The sequence below is a fragment of the Neomonachus schauinslandi genome, chromosome 13 (assembly GCF_002201575.2).
Source record: "Neomonachus schauinslandi chromosome 13, ASM220157v2, whole genome shotgun sequence".
In the NCBI taxonomy this organism is placed as follows: domain Eukaryota; kingdom Metazoa; phylum Chordata; class Mammalia; order Carnivora; family Phocidae; genus Neomonachus; species Neomonachus schauinslandi.
This window is the reverse complement of record NC_058415.1, coordinates 6545807-6569139: the sequence shown is the minus strand read 5'-3', so window position 1 is coordinate 6569139 and position 23333 is coordinate 6545807. Positions and strand designations below refer to the sequence as shown.

The 23333-nt window shown below is 40.6% G+C and overlaps 1 pseudogene; it reads left to right on the top strand.

Moving 5' to 3' along the window:
* Positions 1-8854: 8854 nt before the first annotated feature.
* LOC110584336 lies at positions 8855-22633 on the top strand (annotated as a pseudogene).
* Positions 22634-23333: the final 700 nt, after the last annotated feature.

The following is a 23333-nucleotide window of genomic DNA, read 5'->3' as shown; positions in this document are numbered from 1 at the left end:
GGACCCTGGGACCATGACCTGAACCAAAGGCAGATGCTTAACCACCTGAGCCACCCGGGCACCATGGAAAGATTTTTTAACTCCAAATTAGACTTATTGTATAGACACTGGGCTATTTATTTTATCTATTCCTTTTTTTTAAAGATTTTATTTTTAAGTAATCTCTACACCCAATGTGGGGCTCAAACAACCCCACAATCAAAAGTTGCACACTCTACCTTCTGAGCCAGCCAGATGTCCCTACCTACTTCTTCTTGAGTGAATTTTGATAGTGTCTTTCGAGGAGTTTTTCTGTTTCATCTAAGTTATCAAAAGTACTGGCATTATGCTGTTCATAAGATTCTCTTAATGTCCCTTTAACTATATGATGTGCACTGATGCCCCTTTTCTTCCAAAAATATTGGCAGTTTTTGTCTTCTGTTTTCTCTTTTTTGATAAGTCTATCTAAAGTTTATCAGTTTGTTGATCTTTTAAAATAACCAGCTTTTGTATTTATTGACTTTCTCTATTGTTTTTGGTTTTTTATTCTAAAGATTTTATTTATTTTTTTGAGAGAGAGAGACAGAGATAGTGACAGGATAGCAAGAGAGAGCATTAGGAGGGAGGAGAGGGAGAAGCAGGTTCCCCACTGAGCAGGGAGCCCGATGCAGGGCTTGATCCCAGGACCCTGGGATCATGACACGAACCGAAGGCAGACACTTAATGACTGAGCAACAGGCGCCCCTGTTTTTCTGTTTTTAATGTAACTGTTTGCTAGTCTTATCTTTATTATTTCTCACCTTCTTTTTGCTTTGGTTTTAATTTGCCCTTATTTTTCTATTTTCATAAAGCCAAAGCTTCTATTACTGATTTGAAACCTTTCTTTTTTTCTAATATAATCAATTGATGATATAAATTTCCCTCTAATTATTGCATTAGCTGTGCCCTAAAAATTTTGATATGCTGTGTTTTCATTTTCAGTCATTAGGGCATTTTCTAATTTCCCTTGTGATTTTGTTTGTTTGTTTGTTTGTTTGATCCATAGATGTACTTAACATTGTGTTGGTTAATTTCCAAACCGTGGTTTTCCAGGTAACTTTCTGTTACTGATTTTTAGTTTCAGATGTTCAAAGCTTAATGATTTTTCTTTTCTTTTCTTTTTTTTTAAGATTTCATTTATTTATTTGAGAGAAAGAGCCAGAGAGACAGCACGAGCAGGGGGAGCAGCAGTGGGAGAGGGAGAAGCAGGCTCCCCACTGAGCAGGGATCCCCACGTGGGGCTCGATCCCAGGACCCTGGGATCATAACTGGGGCCGGAGGCAGATGCTTAACCAACTGAGCCACCCAGGTGCCCCAGTGCTTTCTCTTTATATGAGAGAAGGGTGTGGGGGAGTAGGGAGGATTTCATCCTGTCCACAGGGGCTGCTGATCACTAGGTGCACATCTATTCTACCGTGGGAGGCTCTCTCAGTTTCCTACTTAACCTCAGTTATTTAGTACTGTTAATCTGAGGCATGGGGGATGGTAGGTGGGCAATTTAAAACACAGCAGTGCTCTCAGCACAAACCAGCGGCTTCTTTCTCTACCAGATCTTCTGGTTGTAATGTTTTTGAGTAGGTTACAGAGTTGTGCAAAAGTTGATTCTGACTGTTTTAGCCAGTTCCTTAGTTGCTTTTGCAGAGGGATGAGCCCTGGAATCTCTACTCCACCATTTTCAGTTCATGTTATATATTTTAATGAACATAGTTTTGGTTTTTGAATAAAAGTCTATCTGGTAGATTGCCATAATTTACTCATACTTTTTCTATCATTGAATATTTAGCTTATTTACAATTTTTTGCTATTTTAGATAAGGCTACAAGGAGCATCTTTGTACATAAAGCTTTTGTCATTTCATTGGATTCCTTCTTTAGGATACATTTCCGAAGTGTCATAGCAGGGTCTGAGAGTATAACCATTTTAACATTCCTAATGCTATTACCAAATTTGTTGAAAAGATCTTACCAATTTGTACTCCAACCTCATAAGTAATTTTAAACTTTGAATTGTTCTACAGTGGTTCTGTTGTTGGCAAAAGTCTTTATGGGAAGTAATACATATTTTAACTTAATGAAGTGCTTCTCAAACTGCAGTGTGCATAAAAATTAACACCAGATTTTGTTAAAATGTAGAACATGATGCAGTGTATCTGGGGTGGAGCCCAAGTTCCTGTTTTTCTAACAAGCTCCCAAGTTGTTCTGATGCTGCTGGTGTGATCCCATTGCAAGTAGGAAGGCTTTTGAGGCTTTAGCTGTGATCGAAAAGGAAGTGGGAAAGCCTTTACTGAGTTTAAAAAGTGAAGCAAGTTTGAGAAATGTCACTTTTTTAAAAGTCCCAAAGAAAGTAATTTCCCCAAATTGCCTAAATTAAATCAAGAAAAATCAAAGAAAAAGGATGAAAGGTTGTTAATGATATTAATGAAGGGGGAAAAAAAGTAAAACTAGAGACACTGTCTGTGGTTTTGACTAAAAAACTCAGGTTGGAGAGTCTCTCTCTATAAGGAGTATGTTGGGGCTTGAAGCCTGATATTAAAATTAATAAGATAGTCTTTTATCTAGATAAGTAACATTTTCAGTTTTGTCAATCAAATGCATAAGTCTCTTTGGTATCATGATTTTCTCTGTAGAAATTTCATAAGTACACAAATATGCCTAAGACTGTTCTTTCCAAGTTAAACAGATGTTTATAAATACCTTTATTTTTCATTAGACTAATTTTAAAGGTTATTGCTATCCTAAACAAATTCAAATTTCTTAATGGGTATTTGTATATTTACTCAAGGCATTCAACCCATCTGCACCCAAGGCAGTGGCTAATTTAATCATCTAATGTTCTAAAACATAAAGGATAAAATTATGTAAAAAATTATTTTATGCTTACATCATTGGACATCATAATTGTCTACATTATTGTCATTAACCTAATAGAGAGAATTTCTTTTTTGTCCTCCCTCGTGGGAGTGGGATAAAAGAATTGTGGACATGCTGTTTGGCCTTTCTATGTCTTGAGTCAATTCAATAAGTATTTATTGAGAGAGTATTTAGGTTCTTTATTATTTTAACTGTGATATAATTACCACATAAAATTATTCAGGGAGACACTTGGCAAACAAATCACTGCAACAGTCCATGTTTTGCTATTCTACAAGTTGTGTTGGGTTGAAATTAATATGACGTATTAGCGATTGCAAGGTGAAAAAAATTGACTGTCACTATTATCTAGTCATTTTTAATTGATGACACAAACAAATGTCTAATTGTTTGTTCAAGAAAATAGCGGCCTTCAGATGCTCAGCATTTTATAAATGGGCTCACCACTATGTTGCAATGGTGAGGGCAGATGCCCCTGTAGATTAATATTTCATAGCCTAAAACTTATGCCTCTTTTTAATAATATTAACACAAAATTCACACACACACACACACACCATCCAATGAGGCTCTGATATTAATTTCCTTCCCCTCATTGCCAATGGTCTGTCTAGAAAGCTCTGGGCCAAGCAGGGTATAACAGAGTTATTTCCTCAATAGTCAAGTTGCCTAGCTCCCTGAGGATTAAATATTAAGTATTTCAAACATGTGAAGAAATCTAAGTAACTGCATCCAGACTTGACTTTAAGGGCCATGTCAATGTTAAGAGTCATACCCTTAACATGGTGTTAATTTGCTGGTATTGGCATGGGCGCATTAGAGTGCCATGTAGAACAATTCATCCCTATGTTTGGAAGATAAATGGAGGTAAGAATGCTTTTGCTCTATTTTTAAATTCAGCCAATGATTCCATGGAAGTTTCTGCTTCTTTCTTGATACTTCCCATTATTTTCCAACTCCTAATTTTTGCCTTATGGACCTGGAGCAGGGTAGTAGGCAGGGCTCCTGGGGATTCTTGTGTGGAGGCAGGCAGGGTTCTGAATGGTGAGGAAGGCTGGAGGGCTTTGTTGGAGTAGGTTCTGGGGAAGAATGGTCTGAGCTGGGTGGCTCTCTTTAAATAAACTGGTGGCCTCTATTGGAGTCCTCAAGCCTTCGAGGACTGCTAAGTGAACTGGGCTCCCCTCTAACTATATGACACAGCTATAGATCTCCACCAGGAGAGAAATGATTAGGGGTACTGCTGGCTATGCAAGGCCCAGAAATTAAATATCCAGTGCCTGCTGGATTCCTATATCTTATAGGGCAAGAGGTGGTGAGGGCAGTTTATTAATTCTAGTCCAATATTATGAATTTCACCTTAATTTGAGAATGGGTTTATCAGCATCATATACAGTTGTGTTTCAGCTGTAGCTCTCCATTGGGATAAACTGGGAAACTTTTTTTTTAAGGATTTTATTTATTTATTTGAGAGGGAGGGAGAGAGAGAGAGTGCACACGAATGGGGGGAAGAGCAGAGGGAGGGGGAGAGGGAGAAGCAGGCTCCCCGCTGAGCTGGGAGCCTGACGCGGGGCTCGATCCCAGGACCCTGAGATCATGACCTGAGCCAAAGTCAGACACTTAGCCTACTGAGCCACCCAGGCATCCCTCAACTGAGAAACTTTTTTAAAAACACCAATGCTTGGGCTTCTTTCCAGATCAGTTGAATTAGAGTCAAAAGACAACAGTTTCCCTTTGGCCTTGGTAATTACCCCAATGCAACAAGGAGGATAAGAAGCAGAAATGTAAATGCCATTTTTGATATGTTTAGGAGATACCTATAATCATGAACCACAAAGTATGTGGGAGGGTTGTATGAGATAAGAGTCCTCATGGCTGCAGAACTCAGACCACGTCAACAGAAGATAGTTCTCCAAAGCATGAGGCACACCTTGGTTGGAAAGGTAAAAATGTGTTTGGATTAATAGGAGTAGGGTTGGCAAGCTGGCAGCAGAAGCTTCCCTGTGACCCTATTACCTTCTATAACTCCACCTCCTCTGTTTCTAAGTCACTCCTTTGAAGATCCTAACACTAAGAATCCTTCAACAGTCCCCTACTGGACAAGCCATTAATACTTTCCTGTTGCCCTCACCCACCTCATATCTTCCTTCCCTTGCTTCCTTTCCTTCCGTGGTCAACTATTTGAATTAGTTATTTGCACACACCCTCAACTTCCCTGCCCTGTTTTCACTTCCTCTTACTCACCTTGGAAAACTCCAACCCTGCTTTAATTGAACTTTCCCCATTCTGAGCTTTGACTTGTGCTGCTGAATGTGGGTGGAGAAAACCCCATGTTTCTGAGTCTCACTTTAAATTCTTCATGTCGAGCAGGCTCTTAACCTTGCCTGGTTATCAACTATATTTCCTTGGTCCTTTCAACCTCCTGCTCTTCTAGATGACTTCATGTTTATCTTCAAAGCCCAACATCTCCACACACTCCCACCCAGATTCACTGTTTCCTATGCATCGGGGGAAAAAAAAAAAAAGAATCAATCAGGAGATAGAAGACTCAGCTCTCAGTCTTGTAGCGCTATAACCTGACATTTTTTACTCTCTGGCAGCCATGGAAGGACTCTGCTCAAGGCAATCTGCTGTGAAGTGTGTAGTTGGCTGACGGCCTCCAGTCAACACACTTATGGTTTTACTGCAGAGTTTACTTGGAGAGCCCTCCATTCCCCGACACCTCTTCTTTTTTTTTTTTTTTTTGAGATTTTATTTACTTATTTGTCAGGGGGAGAGAGAGAGCACATACGCACATGTGTGAGAGAGCACGAGTAGGAGGAGGGGCAGAGGGAGAAGCAGGCTCTGCGCTGAGGAGGGAGCCCGATGTGGGACTGGATCCCAGGACTCTGGGATCATGACCTGAGCGAAAGGCAGATGCTTAACCCACTGAGCCACCCAAGCGTCCCTTCCCCCACACTTCTACTCCCCTTCTTCGGCTTCTCCCAGCCAATGACTGAGCATCACGAGAGTACTAGAGTACTCTCATTTTTGCCCCACATGTGATTCTTCTAACGGGCAATCTCTGCTCAAAGACTTCCTGTTGACCCAGTCAAGACTTTCTGAGTAGCACTGCAATCTGAGTGTCTTCCTACCCAATCGTCTTTTTTTTCCTCTATTTTTTAAAGCTTTATGGAGATAAAATTCACATACCATACACTGCACCTATTTACAGTGTTCAACTCAATCATTTTTTTATAGCCACAGAATTGTGCAACCATCATCACCATCGATTTTAGAACATTTTCATTATCCAAAAAGGAAACTGATACCCTTTAGCCTTCACCGTTCAAACTGCCAATCCCCTACAGCCTTGGACAACTGTGAATTTACTTTCTGTCTCTATAGATTTGCTCCTCCTGGATAATTCATATAAACACAGTCTTGTAATATGTGGTCTTCTGTGACTGGCTTCTTTCACTTAGCATGTTTTCAAGACTCATCCATGTTATAGCATTTATCATTACTTCCTTTTTATTGCTGAATAACAATTTGTTATATGGATATACCATATTTTATTTATCCATTCATCAGTTGATAGATACTTGAGTTGTTTCCACTTTTTGCCTATTATAAATAATAGTGCTGTGAATATTTTTGTGCAAGTTTTTGTGAGGACATTTGTTTCCATTTCTCTTGGGTATATTCCTAGGAGTGGAATAATATTGGTCCATGGGATAACTCTGTTTTTAACTTTTCAGGGAACTACCCAATTCTCTTCTATTTCTTCTTCTCTTTCACATGTCTCAGACTTGCATCATGGTCTGAAGGCTCTTCCCACCTACCTTCCCACCTTTCTCTCTCATCCTTCGCAAGCATATATCCCAATAAATCCCTTGCACATCTAATTTTATCCTGGCATCTGCTTCTCATAGGACCTAAACTTACACATCCTGGATGAATGCTCTATGCTGCCATGTAAGGCCAAACATTTCATTTGTGATCTAGATCTATTTCCTCTTCCTATTCAAGGACACAGATCCAACAATTCCCCTTCTTCATCCCTCATCATGAATTGTTACCTTGCTACTGAACCATTTCACTGGATTACCTGCATGCTGTTATTTCTCACGATTAATTGTTTAATTAATTAAATCATTCTTCTCTTGGCTTTGCTTCCCCTTCCAGTACTTCCCACATTTCTCTCTTCTCCTTTAATAAAAATACCCCCTACTAGTTGTCTGTAACTTCCATCCTCAGTACTCTGCCCATTCTCTCTTGAATCTATTAGAGCAGGATTTTGCCTCACTAATATGTAACTGCTTTTGTCAAAGTCATCATCAGTGACCTCCAGTGTTAAATAGAACAGACAATTCTCCATCCTTATCTTACTTGATATGGCAATATTTGATGTAGTTGTTAGTAACTTTTCTTTAAAATACTTTATTTGGCTTCCAGATCACCGTACTATATTGATTTTTCTCCTATTTTACTGGTCCCTCCTTGTCAGTCTCATTTGCTGGTTCCTTGTCATGTCAGCAAACTGTGAACATTGGAGTCTACCAGATCTATGTCATCGGACTTCTTCTCTTTTCTGTCTAAATCCATATTCATTCTTTTGGTGACTTCACCTAATCCCATGGCTTTAAATATAATTTCTATGCTTATGACTGCCAATTTATATATTTGGCTCAGACATCTCTGCTAAACTTCAGTCTGGTATAGTTAGCTCCTTTTTTTTTTTAAGATTTTTATTTATTTATTTGACAGAGAGAGACACGGCGAGAGAGGGGAACACAAGCAGGGGGAGCGGGAGAGGGAGAAGCAAGCCTCCCACCAAGCAGGGAGCCCGATGCGGGGCTCGATCCCAGGACTCTGGGATCATGATCTGAGCCGAAGGCAGACGCTTAACGACTGAGCCACCCAGGTGCCCCAGGTGTAGTTAGCTCCTTATCTGACTTCTCCTTTTGTGTAACTAATAAGCTTCTCATACTTAACATATCCCAAACTGAACTTGTATACCAGCTTCTTACCCAGTCTTCTTCATCTCAGTAAAGATAACCATCCTTACAGTAGCTCAGGCCAGAATCTTGGAGTCATCTTTGGTGGCTTTCTTTCTCTTACATCCTAGCTCTAATCCACTAGCAAATCTGTTGATTCTAACTTCAGAACATATTTAGAATGCTGTAACTTCTCACTATTTCCAAGGCTACCACTCTGGTCCATTCCAAACCACTTCTCACCTGGCCTTTGTGATAGGCTCCTTAATGGTCTCCGTATTTCTACTTTTGACTCCTGCAGTCTACTCTCAACACAACATCTAGAATTATCTGATTAAAATGGAAGTTAGCATACCAAGTATCAAAAGACCTCTTTGGGACAATCAGGTACCATTTCAATATGAATTAGGTAATACATGATATTAAGGAATTATTGGTTTCTTTGTGTTATGATAATGGCATGATAGTTATGTCTTTTTTTTAAGATTTTATTTATTTATTTGGCAGAGAGAGACAGCAAGAGACAGAACACAAGCAGGGGGAGTGGGAGAGGGAGAAGCAGGCTTCCCGCTGAGCAGGGAGCCCCATGTGGGACTCGATCCCAGGACCTTGGGATCATGACCTGAACCAAAGGCAGATGCTTAACAACTGAGCCACCCAGGTGCCCCGATAGTTATGTTTTTTAAAAAGTGCTTACTTGTTAGAAATATATATAGTTAGAGGTGCACACTAAAATATTTACAGGAAAAAATTACATGATATATGGGGCTTGCAAAAAATGTAGAGGGAGGTAGAAAAAAACAAGATTGGCAAATGTTGATAGTTCTGAAGGTGAGTCATAGGCTTAGGAAAATTTATTATCCTATTTCCAACACTAGAATAGAGGAGGGAAATACCTCCAAAGTTCTCAAGGGAACTAAGGCACAACCAAGAAATGTATGGTAACCAAACTTGTTTAAGTAGAGAAGAAACAGAAAAACATTTTTGAACATGCACTACTTAGAGACCAGTTCTCCTGAACCCTTCTTGAAGAAACCACTAAAGGATGAACTGACAAATAAACAGAGAAACTATAGCAAAATGACTGATGAATGTTCCCTCCCTGTTATTGTAGGACTAAGAATACCGTAAATGTGGAGGTTATAGCTATAGAACAGAATGTAAATTTTTGAAAGAAACCACATAAGTTATGAAAACAGTTCCAATACTACCCACTTTTAAGCTCAAATGACATCTATTTTAAGAGAACATCCTTCTTGGGAAGACAGCTAACTTCAAATAGCAACTTTAATACTTAATGGTTACGTTATTTTGGGCCAGTTAACTTCACTGCATTTCATTTCTTGTCTGTAAAATAGACATACTAATTCTTGCCTAATAGAATATACAGCAAAATAATGAAAAGTTCACTCATTCAATAGTTATTGGTACCTACGAGCTACCAGGCACTGTCCTAGGTGCTAGGTATACAGTATGAATATAACATACTTGGATCTTACCTCCTACTTGAGAAAAGACAGACAAGTAAATAAATGAAATATATTGTATGTGAAACGGTAAGAAGTGGTATGGAGAAAATCAAATCAAGGAACTGGTGTAGGGAGTGGTGTGCTGAGGGCTGGGAGACATTGCAATTTCAATTTCATCAGTGTTTCTTAGCACCTGCTATGTGTCCAACTTTGAATGGTACTGGATATGCACTGGGAAATGAGACCGATATTTCTGCCTTCACATTCTACAAGTCAGTCTTTGGGTTCTTTTGCAATGAACTCTTCTTATACATGTCCTACCAGACAAGAGATAAGTGCATTGCTTGGGCTGCATCATCTTTGATACCTTCGTAACTTATAGAACATGGTATTTAGACTTGATGATTGTATCTAATCAGTGATCTTTAATTTCTGTAAGGTTCTTCAACACTTCATGATTTTAGAATTTGTTTCATTTGTATTAAGTGTACCCAATGCTATTTGACTTCAATTCATTGCATTGTAACTTAATATAATCTTAATAAAATTATGGACTTCCATATGATCTAGGCGTTATACAGTAACTATTCAAATATGCACAAGTTTAATACCTAAGAATAATTGAAGAAAAATTGGAGTTGTATTCTTTTTTTAAGGTTTTATTTAAATTTCAGTTAGTTGAAAGTGTCAGGTGTACAATATAGTGATTCAACACTTCCATTCAACACCCAGTGCTCATCACAAAGTACCTTCTTAATCCCCATCATCTATTTAACCCATCCTCCCACCAAGCTCCACTCTGGTAACCCTCAGTTTGTTCTCTATAGTTAGAGGTCTGTTTCTTGGTTTGTCTCTCCCTCTATTTTTTTCCCCGTTGCTTGTTGGTTTTGTTTCTTAAATTCCACATGAGTGAAATGGTATTTGTCTTTCTTTGACTGACTTATTTTGCTTACATCATACTCTCTAGCTCCATCCATGTTGCAAATGGCAAGCGTTCATTCTTTTTTATGTCTGCATAACATTCCATTGTATAAATGTACCACATCTTCTTTATCCATTCATCAATTGTTGGACACCTGGGATGCTTCCATAATTTGGTTATTGTAGATAATGCTGCTATAAACTTTGGGGTGCATGTATCCCTTTGAATTAGTATTTTTGTATTCTTCGGGTAAATACCTAGTAGATCAATTGCTAGATTGTAGGGTAGTTCTATTTTTAACTTTTTGAGGAACCTGCATACTAGAGTGGCTGTACCAGTTTGCATTCCCACCAGTAGTGAAGAGGGTTCCCCTTTCTCCACATTCTCACCAGCACTTGTTGTTTCTTGTGTTGTTAATTTCAGCCATTCTGACAGGTGTGAAGTGACCTCTCATTGTAGTGTTGATTTGTTTTCCCTGATGATGACTGATGTTGAGCATCTTTTCATGTGCCTGTTGGCCATCTGGATGTCTTCTTTGGAAAAATGTCTGTCCGTGTCTTCTGCCCATTTTTTAGTTGGATTATTCATTTTTGGGCTGTTGAGTTATATAAGTTCTTTATATATTTTGGATACTAATTCTTTATCAAATATGTCATTTGCAAATATCTTCTCCTAGTCGGTAGGTTGCCTTTTAGTTTTGTTGATTGTTTCCTTCACTGTGCAGAAGCTTTTTTTTTTTTTAAGATTTATTTGTTATTTATTTTAGAGAGAGAGAGAGCATAAGTGGGAGAGGCAGAGGAGGAGGGAGAGAGAATCTGAAGCAGACTCCACACTGAGCACAGAGGCGGATGCAGGGCTCAATCTCATGACCCTGAGATCATGACCTGAGTTAAAAGCAAGAGTTGAGGGGGCCTGGGTGGCTCAGTCAGTTAAGCGACTGCCTTGGGCTCAGGTCATGATCTCAGGGTCCTTGGATTGAGCCCCACATCGGGCTCCCTGCTCGGCAGCGAGTCTGCTTCTCCCTCTCCCTCCACTGCTCCCCCTGCTTGTGCTCTCTCTCTCTCTCTGCCAAATGAATAAATAAATAAAATCTTTAAAAAAATAAAAGCAAGAATTGGACGCTTAACCGACTTGAGCCACCTAACCACTACCATGCAGAGCTTTTTTTTATTTTTATGTAGTTCCAATACTTTATTTTTGCTTTTGTTTCCCTTACCTCAGGAGACATATCTAGAAGGAAGTTGCTACGGCTGATTGCAAAGAGGTTACTGCCTGTGTTCTCCTCTAGGATTTTAATGGCTTCAGGCCTCACATTTAGGTCTTTAATCCATTTTCACTTTATTTTTTTGTGTTTGTTATAAGAAAGTGGTCCAGTTTCATTCTTTTGCATGTTGCTGTCCAGTTTTCCCAACACCATATGTTGAAGAGACTTTTTTCCATTGGATATTCTTTCCTGCTTTGTCAAGGATTAACTGACCATATAGTTGTGGGTTCAATTCTGGGTTTTTATTCTATTCTATTGATCTCTGTGTCTATTTTTGTGCCAGTACCATACTGTTTTGATCACTACAGCTTTGTAATATAACTTGAAGTCTGGAATTGTGATGCTTCCAGCTTTGCTTTTCTTTTTCAAGGTTGCTTTAGCTATTCAGGGTGTTTTGTGGTTCCATACAAATTTTAGGATTGTTCTAGCTCTGTGAAAAATGTTGTAGGTTTTTTGTTTTTTGTGGGGTTTTTTTTGCTATTGGTATTTTGATAGGGATTGCATTAAATGTATAGATTGCTTTGGGTAGTATAGACATTTTTTTTTTTTAAAGATTTTATTTATTTGACAGAGAGACACAGCGAGAGAGGGAACACAAGCAGGGGGAGTGGGAGAGGGAGAAGCAGGCCTCCCACGGAGCAGGGAGCCCGATGCGGGGCTCGATCCCAGGACCCCGGGATCATGACCTGAGCCGAAGGCAGACGCCCAACGACTGAGCCACCCAGGTGCCCCTAGTGTAGATATTTTAACAATATTTGTTCTTCCAATCTATGAGCATGGAATGTTTTTCCATTTCTTTATGTCATCTTCAATTTTATTCTTCAGTGTTTTATAGTTTTCAGAGTACAGGTCTGTTGCCTCTTTGGTTAAGTTTATTCCTAGGTATCTTACAGTTTGGGTGCAATTGTAAATGGAATTGATTTCTTAATTTCTCTTTCTGCTGCTTTATTACTGGTGTATGGAAATGGAACAGATTTCTGTACATTGATTTTGTATCCTGTGACCTTACTGAATTCGTGTATCAGTTCTAGCAGTTTTTTGGTGGAGTCTTTTGGGTTTTCTATATTTAGTTTCATGTCATCTGCAAATAGTAAAAGTTTTACTTCTTCCTTATAATTTGGATGCCTTTTATTTCTTTTTCTTTTCTTTCTTTCTTTTTTTTTAGAGGGGGGCAGGGGCAGAGGGAGAGGGAGAGAGAGAATCTTAAGTAGGCTCTACGCCCATTTCGGAGCCTGACACGGGGCTTGATCTCACAAGCTGAGATCATGACCTGAGCTGAAATCAACAGTTGGTCACGTAACCAACTGAGCCACCCTGGTGCCCCACCTTTTATTTCTTTTTGTTGTCTACCTGCTGTGGCTAGGGCTTCCAGTACCATGTTAAATAACAGTGGTGAGAGTGGACATCCCTGGCTTATTCCTGACTGTAGAGGAAAAGCTCTCAGTTTTTCCCCCATTGAGGATATTAACTTTGGGTTTTTCATAGATAACCTTTATTATATTGAGGTATTTTCCCTCTAAATCTACTTTGTGGAGGGTTTTTATCATGCATGGATGTTGTACTTTGTCAAATGCTTTTTCTGAATCTATTGAAATGATCATCATATGGTTCTATCCTTTCTTTTATTAATGTGGTGTATTATGTTGATGGATTTGCGAATATTGAACCACCCTCGCAACCCAAGAATAAATCCCACTTGATCATGGTGAATGATTCTTTTAATGTATTGTTGGATTTGGTTTGCTGGTATTTCATTGAGAATTTTTGCATCCATGTTTATCAAGGTTATTGGCCTGTAGTTCTCTTTTTTAGTAGGGCCTTTGTCAGGTTTGGGTATCAGGGTAATGCTGGCCTCATAGAATGAATTTGAAGGTTTTCCTTCCATTTCTATTTTTTGGAATGGTTTGAGAAGAATAGGTACTAACTCTTGTTTAAATATTTGATAGAATTCACTTGCGAAGCCCTCTGGCCCTGAACTTTTGTTTGTTGGGACATTTTTGATTACTGATTCAATTTCTTTGCTGGTTATTGGTCTGTTCAAGTTTTCTATTTCTTCCTGTTTCAGTTTTGGTAGTTTATATGTTTCTAGGAATTTATCCATTTCTTCCAGGTTGTCCAATTTGTTGGCATATAGTTTTTCATAATATAATTTTATTTCTGTGGTATTGGTTGTTATTTCTCCTGTCTCATTTGTGATTTTATTTATTTGGGTCCTTTCTCTTTTATTTTTGGTAAGTCTGGCTAGGGGGTTATCAATTTTATTAATTCCATTGAAGAACCTGCTCCTGATTTCATTAATCTGTTCTATTTTTCTTTCAGTTTCAAGATCACTTTTTTCTGTTCTAACCTTTATTATTTCCTTCCTTCTGCTAGCTTTAGACTTCTCTTGTTGTTCTTTTTCTAGCTCCTTTAGGTGTAAGATTAGGTTGTTTATTTGAGATTTTTCCTTCTTGAGGTAGTCCGTCCTGTATTGCTATATAATTCTCTCTTAGGGTCGCTTCTGCTGCATCCCAAAGGTTTTGGACCATCATGTTTTCATTTTCGTTTTCATGTACTTTTGTTATTTCTTCTTTGATTTCTTGGTTGATCTGTTCATTGTTTCTTGGTTGATCTGCCTATGTATTTGTGGTCTTTCCAAATTTTTTCTTGTGGTTGACTTCTAGGTTCATAGTGCTGTGGTCGGAAAAGGTGGATGGTATGACTTCAGTCTTTTTGTATTTTCTGAGGCCTGTTTTGTTACTTAATATGTGATCTGTTCTGGAGAGTGTTCCATGTGCACTTGAAAAGAATGTGTATTCTGCTGTTTTATGATGGAATGTTCTTAATATGTCCATTAAATCCCTCTGGCCCAGTGTGTCATTCAAAGCCATTGTTTCCTTGTTTATTTTCTGTTCAGATGATCTATTGATGTGAGTGGGGTCTTAAATTCTGCCATGATTATTGTGTTATTATCAATTAGTTCCTTTATGTTAGCTATTAATTGTTTTATATTTTTGGCTCCTCCCACTTTGGGTGCATAAATATTTACAGTTGCTATTCTTCTTGTTGGATAGTCCCCCTTATGATTATAATCCCCTTCTCTGTCTCTTTTTACAGTCTTTGTTTTTTTTTTTTTAAAGATTTTATTTATTTATATGACAGAGAGAGACACAGTGAGAGCAGGAACATAAGCAGGGGGAGTGGGAGAAGGAGAAGCAGGCTTTCCGCTGAGCAGGGAGCCCGATGCAGGGCTCGATCCCAGGACCCTGGGATCATGACCCGAGCCGAAGGCAGACGCTTAACGACTGAGCCGCCCGGGCGCCCCTACAGTCTTTGTTTTAAAGTCCGTTTTATCTGATATAAATATTGCTACTCTGGCTGTCTTTTGACATCCATTTGCATGATAAATGTTTCTTCACCCTCTCACTTTCAATCTGCAGGTGTCTTTTAGTCTAAAAAGTCTCTGTCTCTCTCTTTTTTTTAGAGAGAGAGAGCAAAAGAGCATGTGAACAGCGGTGGAGGGGCAGAGGGAGAGAGAGAGAATCTTAAGCAGGCTCCACACTCAGTGTGAGCTCAGCACAGGCTTGATCTCACAACCCTGAGATCATGACCCAGTCAAAATCAACAGTTGGCTGCTTAACCAATGGAGCCACCCAGGCTCCACTAAAATGAGTCTCTTGCAGGCAGCATATCAATGGGTCTTGGTTGTTTTCTTCCATTCTGGCATGCTGTATGTTTTGATTAGAGCATTTAGTCCATTTACAAGTAATTATTTATACATATGTATTTATTACCATTTTATTACTCGTTTTGTCATTGTTTCTGGAGATTTTCTCTGATCCTTTCTTGTCTTTGTCACTTTTGGTCTCTCCTTTGCACTGACAGAGTTCCCTTTAATATTTTTTGCAGGGCTGATTTGGTGGTCATGAACTTCTTTAGCTTTTGTTTCTCTGGGAAACTCTTTATCTCTCCTTCTATTCTGAATGATAGCTTTGTTGGTTAGAGTATTCTTGGCTGCAACTTTTTCCTGTTCAGCACGTTGAATATATCATACCACTCCCTTCTGGCTTGCCATGTTTCTGTTGAGAAATCTCTAGCTTGCCTTATGGGTTCTCCCCCATGTAAGTTAAAGACTTCTTTTGTGTTGCTACTTTTAAGATTTTTTCTTTATCTCTGTATTTTGTAAATTTAATTACAATATATCTTGGTGTTGGCCTGCTTTTGTTGATTTTGATGGGAGATCTCTGTGCTTCTAGGATTTGGATGTCTGTTTCCTTCCACAGATTAGGAAACTCTTCAGCTGTTATTTGTTGAAATAAATTTTCTACCCTCTTTTCTCTCTCTTCTTTTGGGACTCCTACAATATGAATGTTATTTTGTTCGATGGAATCACTGAGTTCTCTAAGTCTGTTCCCGTGTTGCATAATTCTTCATCCTCGCTTTTTTTTTTTTTTTTTTAAGATTTTATTTATTTATTTGAGAGAGAATGAGACAGAGAGAGCATGAGAGTAGGGAGCGTCAGAGGGAGAAGCAGACTCGCTGCTGAGCAAGGAGCCCGATGCGGGACTCGATCCTGGGACTCCAGGATCATGACCTGAGCCGAAGGCAGTCGCTTAACCAACTGAGCCACCCAGGCGCCCTTCATCCTCGCTTTTGTTCGGCTTTGTTATTTTCCATTATTTTTTCTTCTAAGTCACCGATTCGTTCCTCTGCTTCTTGCAGTCTGCTGTTCATTGTATCAAGCCTGTTTCCAGCCTTGTTTATTGCATTCTTCATCTCTGATTGATTCTTTTTTAAATCTTCTATCTCTGTGGTGACGGTCTCACTGATGTCTTCTTTTCTCTTCTCAAGCCCAGTGACTATCCTTATGACTGTTGCTGTAAATTCTCCTCCAGGCAGGCTACCTCTATCTTTTTCGCTTAGATCTCTGGTCTTATCTTGTTCTTTCATTTGGGATATATTCCTCCATCTTGGCATTTTATCTAAGTCTCTGCCTTCTTCTCTGTGTTAGAAAAGGCTGTTCGTGTCTCCTGCTCCTGAAAGTATTGACTTTATGAAGAAGAGGTCATGTAGTGCCTGTTGCTTCAGGGAGTGTCTCTGGTGTGTGTTGTGTGTGCTCTATTATTGTGTTTTGGCTGCTCTATCCTTCAGGCTAATCATTTGCAGAAGCTAGCCTTGCCTGCTGTGGGCAGTGTTTGGTCCCTGGACTAAATGTGGTGAGTTTTATTTTATTTTATTATTTTTTTAAGATTTTATTTATTTATTTGACAGAGAGAGAGAGAGCAAGCACAAGCAGGAGGGAGCGGCAGGCAGAGGGAGAATGAGAGGGAGAAGTGGGCTCCTTGCTGAGCAGAGAGCCCGATGTGGGACTTGATCCCAGGACCCTGGGATCATGACCTGAGCCGAAGGCAGACACGTAACGACTTAGCCACCCAGGCGCCCTAAATGTGGTGAGTTTTAACTAGGTGTGCTCTGATATGCTTGTGAAATGAAACCTGACATCAACTCCACCAGAACTGACGCCCTGCAGAGCTCTCTGGTCGGGATACATGATGTGAGCAGGGGTTTGTGTTGGTCTTCTCAGGGAGGGGTCCACCATGCTGGGACTGAGACAAGGTTGACTGAGAGCGAATAATTTCCCTTCTATGTGCCCTAGACACCTTCCAGATGCTGTTTCCATGCTATCTGCCCTGGGTTATTTGCCTGCCTTCTCTCCAAGAACAGGGCAGTACCCTCAGGGCTCTATCCCAGTCAAGCTCACTGACCTTTAAAACTCAGGCTTTAGGGGCGCCTGGGTGGCTCAGTCATTGAGCGTCTGCCTTTGGCTCAGGTCATGATCTCAGGGTCCTGGGATCGAGCCCTGCATCGGGCTCCCTGCTCAGCTGGGAGCCTGCTTCTCCCTATGCCACTCCCCCTGCTTATGTTCTTTCTCTCTAGCTGTCTCTCTCTCTCTGTCAAATAAATAAATAAAAAATCTTAAAACAAAAACAAAAACAAAAACCTCAGGCTTTAATCCCTACTGGTTGCAAGAACTCATGAAATTCAGCCTCTCTCATTTTCCAAGCCAATGGCTTTGGGGAAATGTTCTCCTTGTGCATTCCTGTGTGTGCTCCCCTCTCTCTCTTTCTCTCTGTCTCTCTCTTGCCCTTCTCTGTGACCATGGCTCCCTCCCCTCTGCATTGTGATCCAATTCTCCCCTAAAGCATGTCTCCACACTTCTTACCTTCTTCAATGTGACCTCTTCTCTCCCTTTAGTTGTGGAGTTTGTTCTGCCAGTCTTCAGGTCAATTTCTGGGGTATTTAGGATGATTTGATAGTTATCTAGTTGTGTTTGCGGGACAAGAGGAGCCTAGGGTCCTCCTACTCTGCCGCCATCTTGAAAATCGAGTTGTTTCCTTGAGGGCATAAAAGTGCATCTTATTTATAACATAAAGCAAAATATTTTAAAATTATCTTTTGCTATTCATCTCTTGTTTCCCTACACATACTGCAGCAACATGAAATAAAGATCTCTTCTTTTTGCTCATCCCTCAAGTCAGGTTCTATATTTGGGCCTCACATATCTTTCACCATTCCCTGCCCCCCTTCTCTGCACCATCTGTTTATTCTGAAAGTCAATCTAAGCTCTTTCGCTATTTCTTTTCTTTTCACTTCACCCATTATATGGATTCCCTACAACAGCAGTTCTTAAACTTTTACATGCATCAGAATCATCTAGAAGTCTTGTTAAAACACAAGTGGCTCAGCCTCACCTCCAGAATTTTATACAGGAGGTTTGAGTCTGGGCTCAAGTGTTTACATTTCTGACAAGTGCCCAGGTGGTACCCACGCTGCTCATCCAGGCACCACAGTTTGAGAACCACTGCTCCACAACATCGGAGCATCTGGAGCTGTTCCAACAAACAAGAATCTGTCCCTGGGTAGAAGTCTTTGTTATACGTTGTATGTAAATAATGTTACATGATCCCTTTAGAATTCAATGAGTCAGCTTCCATCACCATATTTAACATTCTTTAAGTAGGGATGTGCATTCAATAGACTCTGCTGTAAGACGACAAGAATAAAGGAAATAATATTTATTGCTTGATTGCCTATTCAGGAGACAGTAGAATGTGGTTGGCCCTGAAGCCAGGCCTTCTAGGGTTCAGTCCTGGCTTTGCAGGATTTTAGGAAGACCCTAGGAAAGTTATTTTTTTGTGCCTCAGTTTCTTCCTTTTGAAATAAAGGTAATGAAATGAACCATCTCATAGAGTTGTTGTGAGGCTCAAATGATTTAATACATGAAAAGTCCTTGATAAATGACTGGTGTGTTGTATGTACTCTGATGTCATCTATTATTATTATTATTATCAGGAATTTACTGAGTGTTTTTTTATGTGTTATCTCATTGTAACTTAAAATCAGTCCTAAAAGGTAAGAACTCCTAATATTCTAATGGGGAAGACTAGGAAACAGAAGTTCAGAAAGGCTGAATAACTGATCAAGGTACCCTAGACAGTAAAAATCCCGGGTCTTTGTATGTCACCAGTGTTTGCCCAAAGAAATAATTTTCTCCCATAAGAAAAATGGAATAAGGCAGCTGATTTCAGAAGTATATTTGAATGTGATTGAATAATTACTTGCTTGGTCAAGATGGTTGGTGAATTTTACAATCTAGTATTATTATGTCTACTTTAAAGGGTATTAAAGACAAGTGGAGGCAAGGATGGGTAGACATATTAGCAAATGTGTGACATTTGTAAAGAACTTATCACATAACAGGTGTTTAATAGATATTTGCTGAACTATTGGAATTAATGTGATTTGGAATTAAAATTACCTAAAATTAAGGATTTATAATATCCAGAGTTAGTGAGATTACAGAGAAATGGGCATTGATATGCTACTATGAGATTTTTGAAAGTCAATTTGGCAAGAGCCACCAAATTTTAAATATGTATTTCCTTTGGCCCAAGCAGCCCAGTGTCTATCCTAGGAAATATCTTTGTGCCCATGAAATACATATATAATGGTGTGCAAATTTAGCACTGCTTATAATTGTGAAAATTACAAAACTAAATGTTGATAAATGGGGGCATTATGTAATAAATTGTGAGTCACCTGTTTTATTGAACACCGTATAAGAGTTAAAAAGCACAAGGGACAGCAATACAAGTTGAATGAAAGGCCTCTAGTATGTGTTAAGTGAAAAAATGGTCACATAATGGTGTGGAATTACCCATTTTGTTTACAGAGCCCAAAACTACATCTATAGGAGATATGCAGGAAAATGCTTAGGAAAAAGTCTGAAAAGTGACACACAAGATAGTCATCAGGGGTTACCTCTGGCAAGGGAGGAGGGACATGAGGAACTTCTACTTTGTACACTTTACAGTCTATATTATTTGGAACGTTTACTTGTGAGATCAAAAAAGAAAAAAGTAGCTTGCTCAACAAATGTTCTCAGTCCCTTAATAAGGATAATAGATAATAGGATAATAGATGCATGATTCTTGCTAAATACTTTATTACTTGTAGTGCTGTCGATTCCCAGAACACGTCCTGTGAGTAGTTCAAGAGCTGAATTGGCATCTGAGTGGAAAGCACACGAAACTAAAATCTTTGTAGCATTAGACTGTCTGACCAAGAGTTTGCCTTTGGACTATTACACCATTTCATGCTTGCTCTCTGACAGACAAAGGTGACGGTGACAGAAAAGAAAGGAAAAACAAAGACAAACACAAGTAAACAAAAGCACCATTATGCAAAAGGAGAAAGCAAAGCAACAGTATTTTTTTTTTCTCCAAATGAATGGGGGTATCAATGTTCACTTGGAGACAGTGTTAGGTGTGGGTAAGAGAAGAGAAAGTTATTCTCCAGGCTTTTCTTAGTTTCAGTTTGAGGAATGTAGGGGTAGTGTATTTCCTATATGGCTGGAACGAAGTATCACAAACCGGGTGGCTTAAAACGACAGAAATTTACTCTTTCACAGTTCTGGAGGCTAGAAGTCTGAACTCAAGGAACTGGCAATGGCCTGCTCTCTCTGAAGCCTTCAGAGGAGATTCCTGCCTTGCCTCTTCCAGTTTCTGGTAGCCTGAGGGCTTCCTTGGTTCAGATGCATCACTCCAGTCTCTGACTCTCTTTCATGTGGCTGTTTTCGCTCCGCATCTGTCTTCTCCACTTCTCACAACAACACCAGTCGTGGGGCGCCTGGAGGGCTCAGTTGGTCAAGCATCTGACTTCGGCTCAGGTCGTGATCTCAGGGTCCTGGGATCAAGCCCATAGTGGGGCTCCCTGCTCAGCGGGGAATCTGCTTCTCCTCTCCCTCTTCCCCTCCTCCCTCTTGTGGTGTGTTCTCTCTCTCTCAAATAAATAAAATCTTAAAAAAAAAAAAAAGAACACCAGTCCTATTGGATTAGGGACCCCAATGACCTCATCTTAACATGATTACGTCTGCAAAGACCCTATTTCCATATAAACCCACGTTCACAGGTCCTGGTGGTTAGGACTTCAACATATCTTCTTGGCAGATACAATTTGTAACTCGCAATTTATAATTCCTAACTGAAGTTTGACCAGTCATTAGTAACAGTTATTTAAAGTAGGTGACTTTTGCATACAACTTTGATTCAGTGGGCTTTATTTTTTATTTTATTTATTTATTTGACAGAGAGAGAGAGAGAGATCACAAGTAGGCAGACAGGCAGGCAGAGGGAGAGGGAGAAGCAGGACCCCCGCCGAGCAGGGAGCCCGATGCGGGACTCGATCCCAGGACCCTGGGATCATGACCTGAGCCGAAGGCAGACGCCTAGCCGACTGAGCCACCCAGGCGCCCCTGATTCAGTGGGCTTTAAAGTACTTCACAGTGGAGACAGCAGGAGCCCCTTTGCCACCGGTGGCCAGGCTGATCTCCCAGCAGAACCAGGATGCCTCTGTCTCCGTGGGGGGTGGGGGGCCTGGATGGGAAGGTTAGCCAACCAGTGCTGTGGGAGCTAATCCTCCAGGCAGGGCCAGTAATCAACAGCACCCAGGCTACGGCTTTGCAGAATTCTTGAGTGACGAAGATGCTGACTCTGCCATGAAGATCATGAACCTGGTCAAACTCTGTGGGAAGGTGGACAAGCATCAGCTCACAAGAACCTGGATGTGGGGGCCAACATTGTCATTGGCAATCTGGACCCAGAGATTGATGAGAAGCTGCTTTGTGATATTTCCAATGCCTTTGGGGTGATCTCACAAATCCCCGAGATTATGCGGGACCCTGACACAGGCAACTCCAAAGATTATGCCTTTATAAATTTTGCTTCGTTTGATGCTTCAGAAGCAGCTGTTGAGGCCATGAATGGGCAGTATCTCTGTAACTGCCCTTTCGCTGTGTCCATGCCTTTAAGAAGGACACCAGGGGTGAACATGGTGGCTCAGCGGCCGAACAACTTCTGGCACCCCAGAACCTACTCTCCCAGGCTGACTGCCCTCATCAGCTCTTTGTAGATTCACCTCCTCCACCCTCAGCCCCCAATTCTCTGGCATCATCATTGGGGTCTGGGCTTCCTCCATCAGGTATGAGTCCTCCTTGGTCCCTCCCACCCCCAGTGCTGCTCCTGGAGCCCTTCCACCTGGAATACTCCTAGCCATGCCCCCATTACCTACACATCCTGGGGCTGGAGCTGATGGCCCACCATCAGCAGGAACCCCAGGGGCTAGACATCCTGGACATGGACACTCACATCCTCATCCATTCCCACTGTGTGGGATGCCCCATCCAGGGACGGCTCAGATGCAGCTGGCCTACCATGGCACTCATGGCTTAGGACATCCCCATGCCAGGCCACCAGGCTCTGGGGGGCAGCCACCACCCCAACCACCACCTGGAATGCTTCATCTAGGACCTCCTCTAATGGGCATGCCCCCCAGTGGCCTCTGTTTGGGTCTCCCATGGGTCACCCAGGTCTGTGCCTCCACATGGGATGCGTGGACCTCCTCCACTGATGCCCCCTCATGGATACACTGGGCCTCCACGACCCCCACCCGATGGCTACCAGTGGGGGCCCCTCCCTCCACCCAGACCCACCCCCCGGCCTCTAGTTCCCCTCGTGCCTCCTGTTCTGTCTTCCCAGTATCTTTTCAATTCCTTGGACCAGTCAGAATTGCAGTAGCTCCCTACAGCTAAGGCACTAATCCCTCTCAGGCTTTTTTTTTTTTTTTTAAGTGTAATATTTTTCACAGGTTTTATTTTTTTTCTATATTGGTCTTAAGTGTTTTTGCAAATGCACAGAGAAAATAAAACTTAAACTCCTTGTTAAAAAACAAAGTACTTCATAGTCATTCAGCTACAATAATCTCAACAATAGCCCGGAATAACATAAGTGTCTTTTTTTAAGAAAACATAATTCAAGTAAACAAATTCAGGCATGAGCCACTGATGGGTCTCAGGTCTCAAAAAGAACTGAGAGACCAGAAATGTGGATAAAGTAAGACCACCCTAAAGAAGGTGCTCCCTCGGCACCAGCCGCCTATACTGGGGGGAAAACACAGGCTTTTCCTTTGACCAACTCTCATCAGGTAGAGATAAAGAGATGCAGCCTCCAAACCTTAGAAAGCGAAGGCCTGGAGGGAGAGACAGGGTGTAGGGAGGGGTCTGTTTGTTGAGCAAATATACTTAAAGACAAATTATAGACATTGGGGGTATGTAGCCAGGCAGGAGTAGAAGCTAAAGTTGAGAACTGTTTTAGGCAGCATTTTTTGTCCAGCTGTGTATTTCATAGGTAAAATTGAAATACACAGTATTTAAACACAACAGTATGATGCTTTAATATCAAATTAGGTTTCCCTTGGGTCAATAGTGTTGCTAAAGTG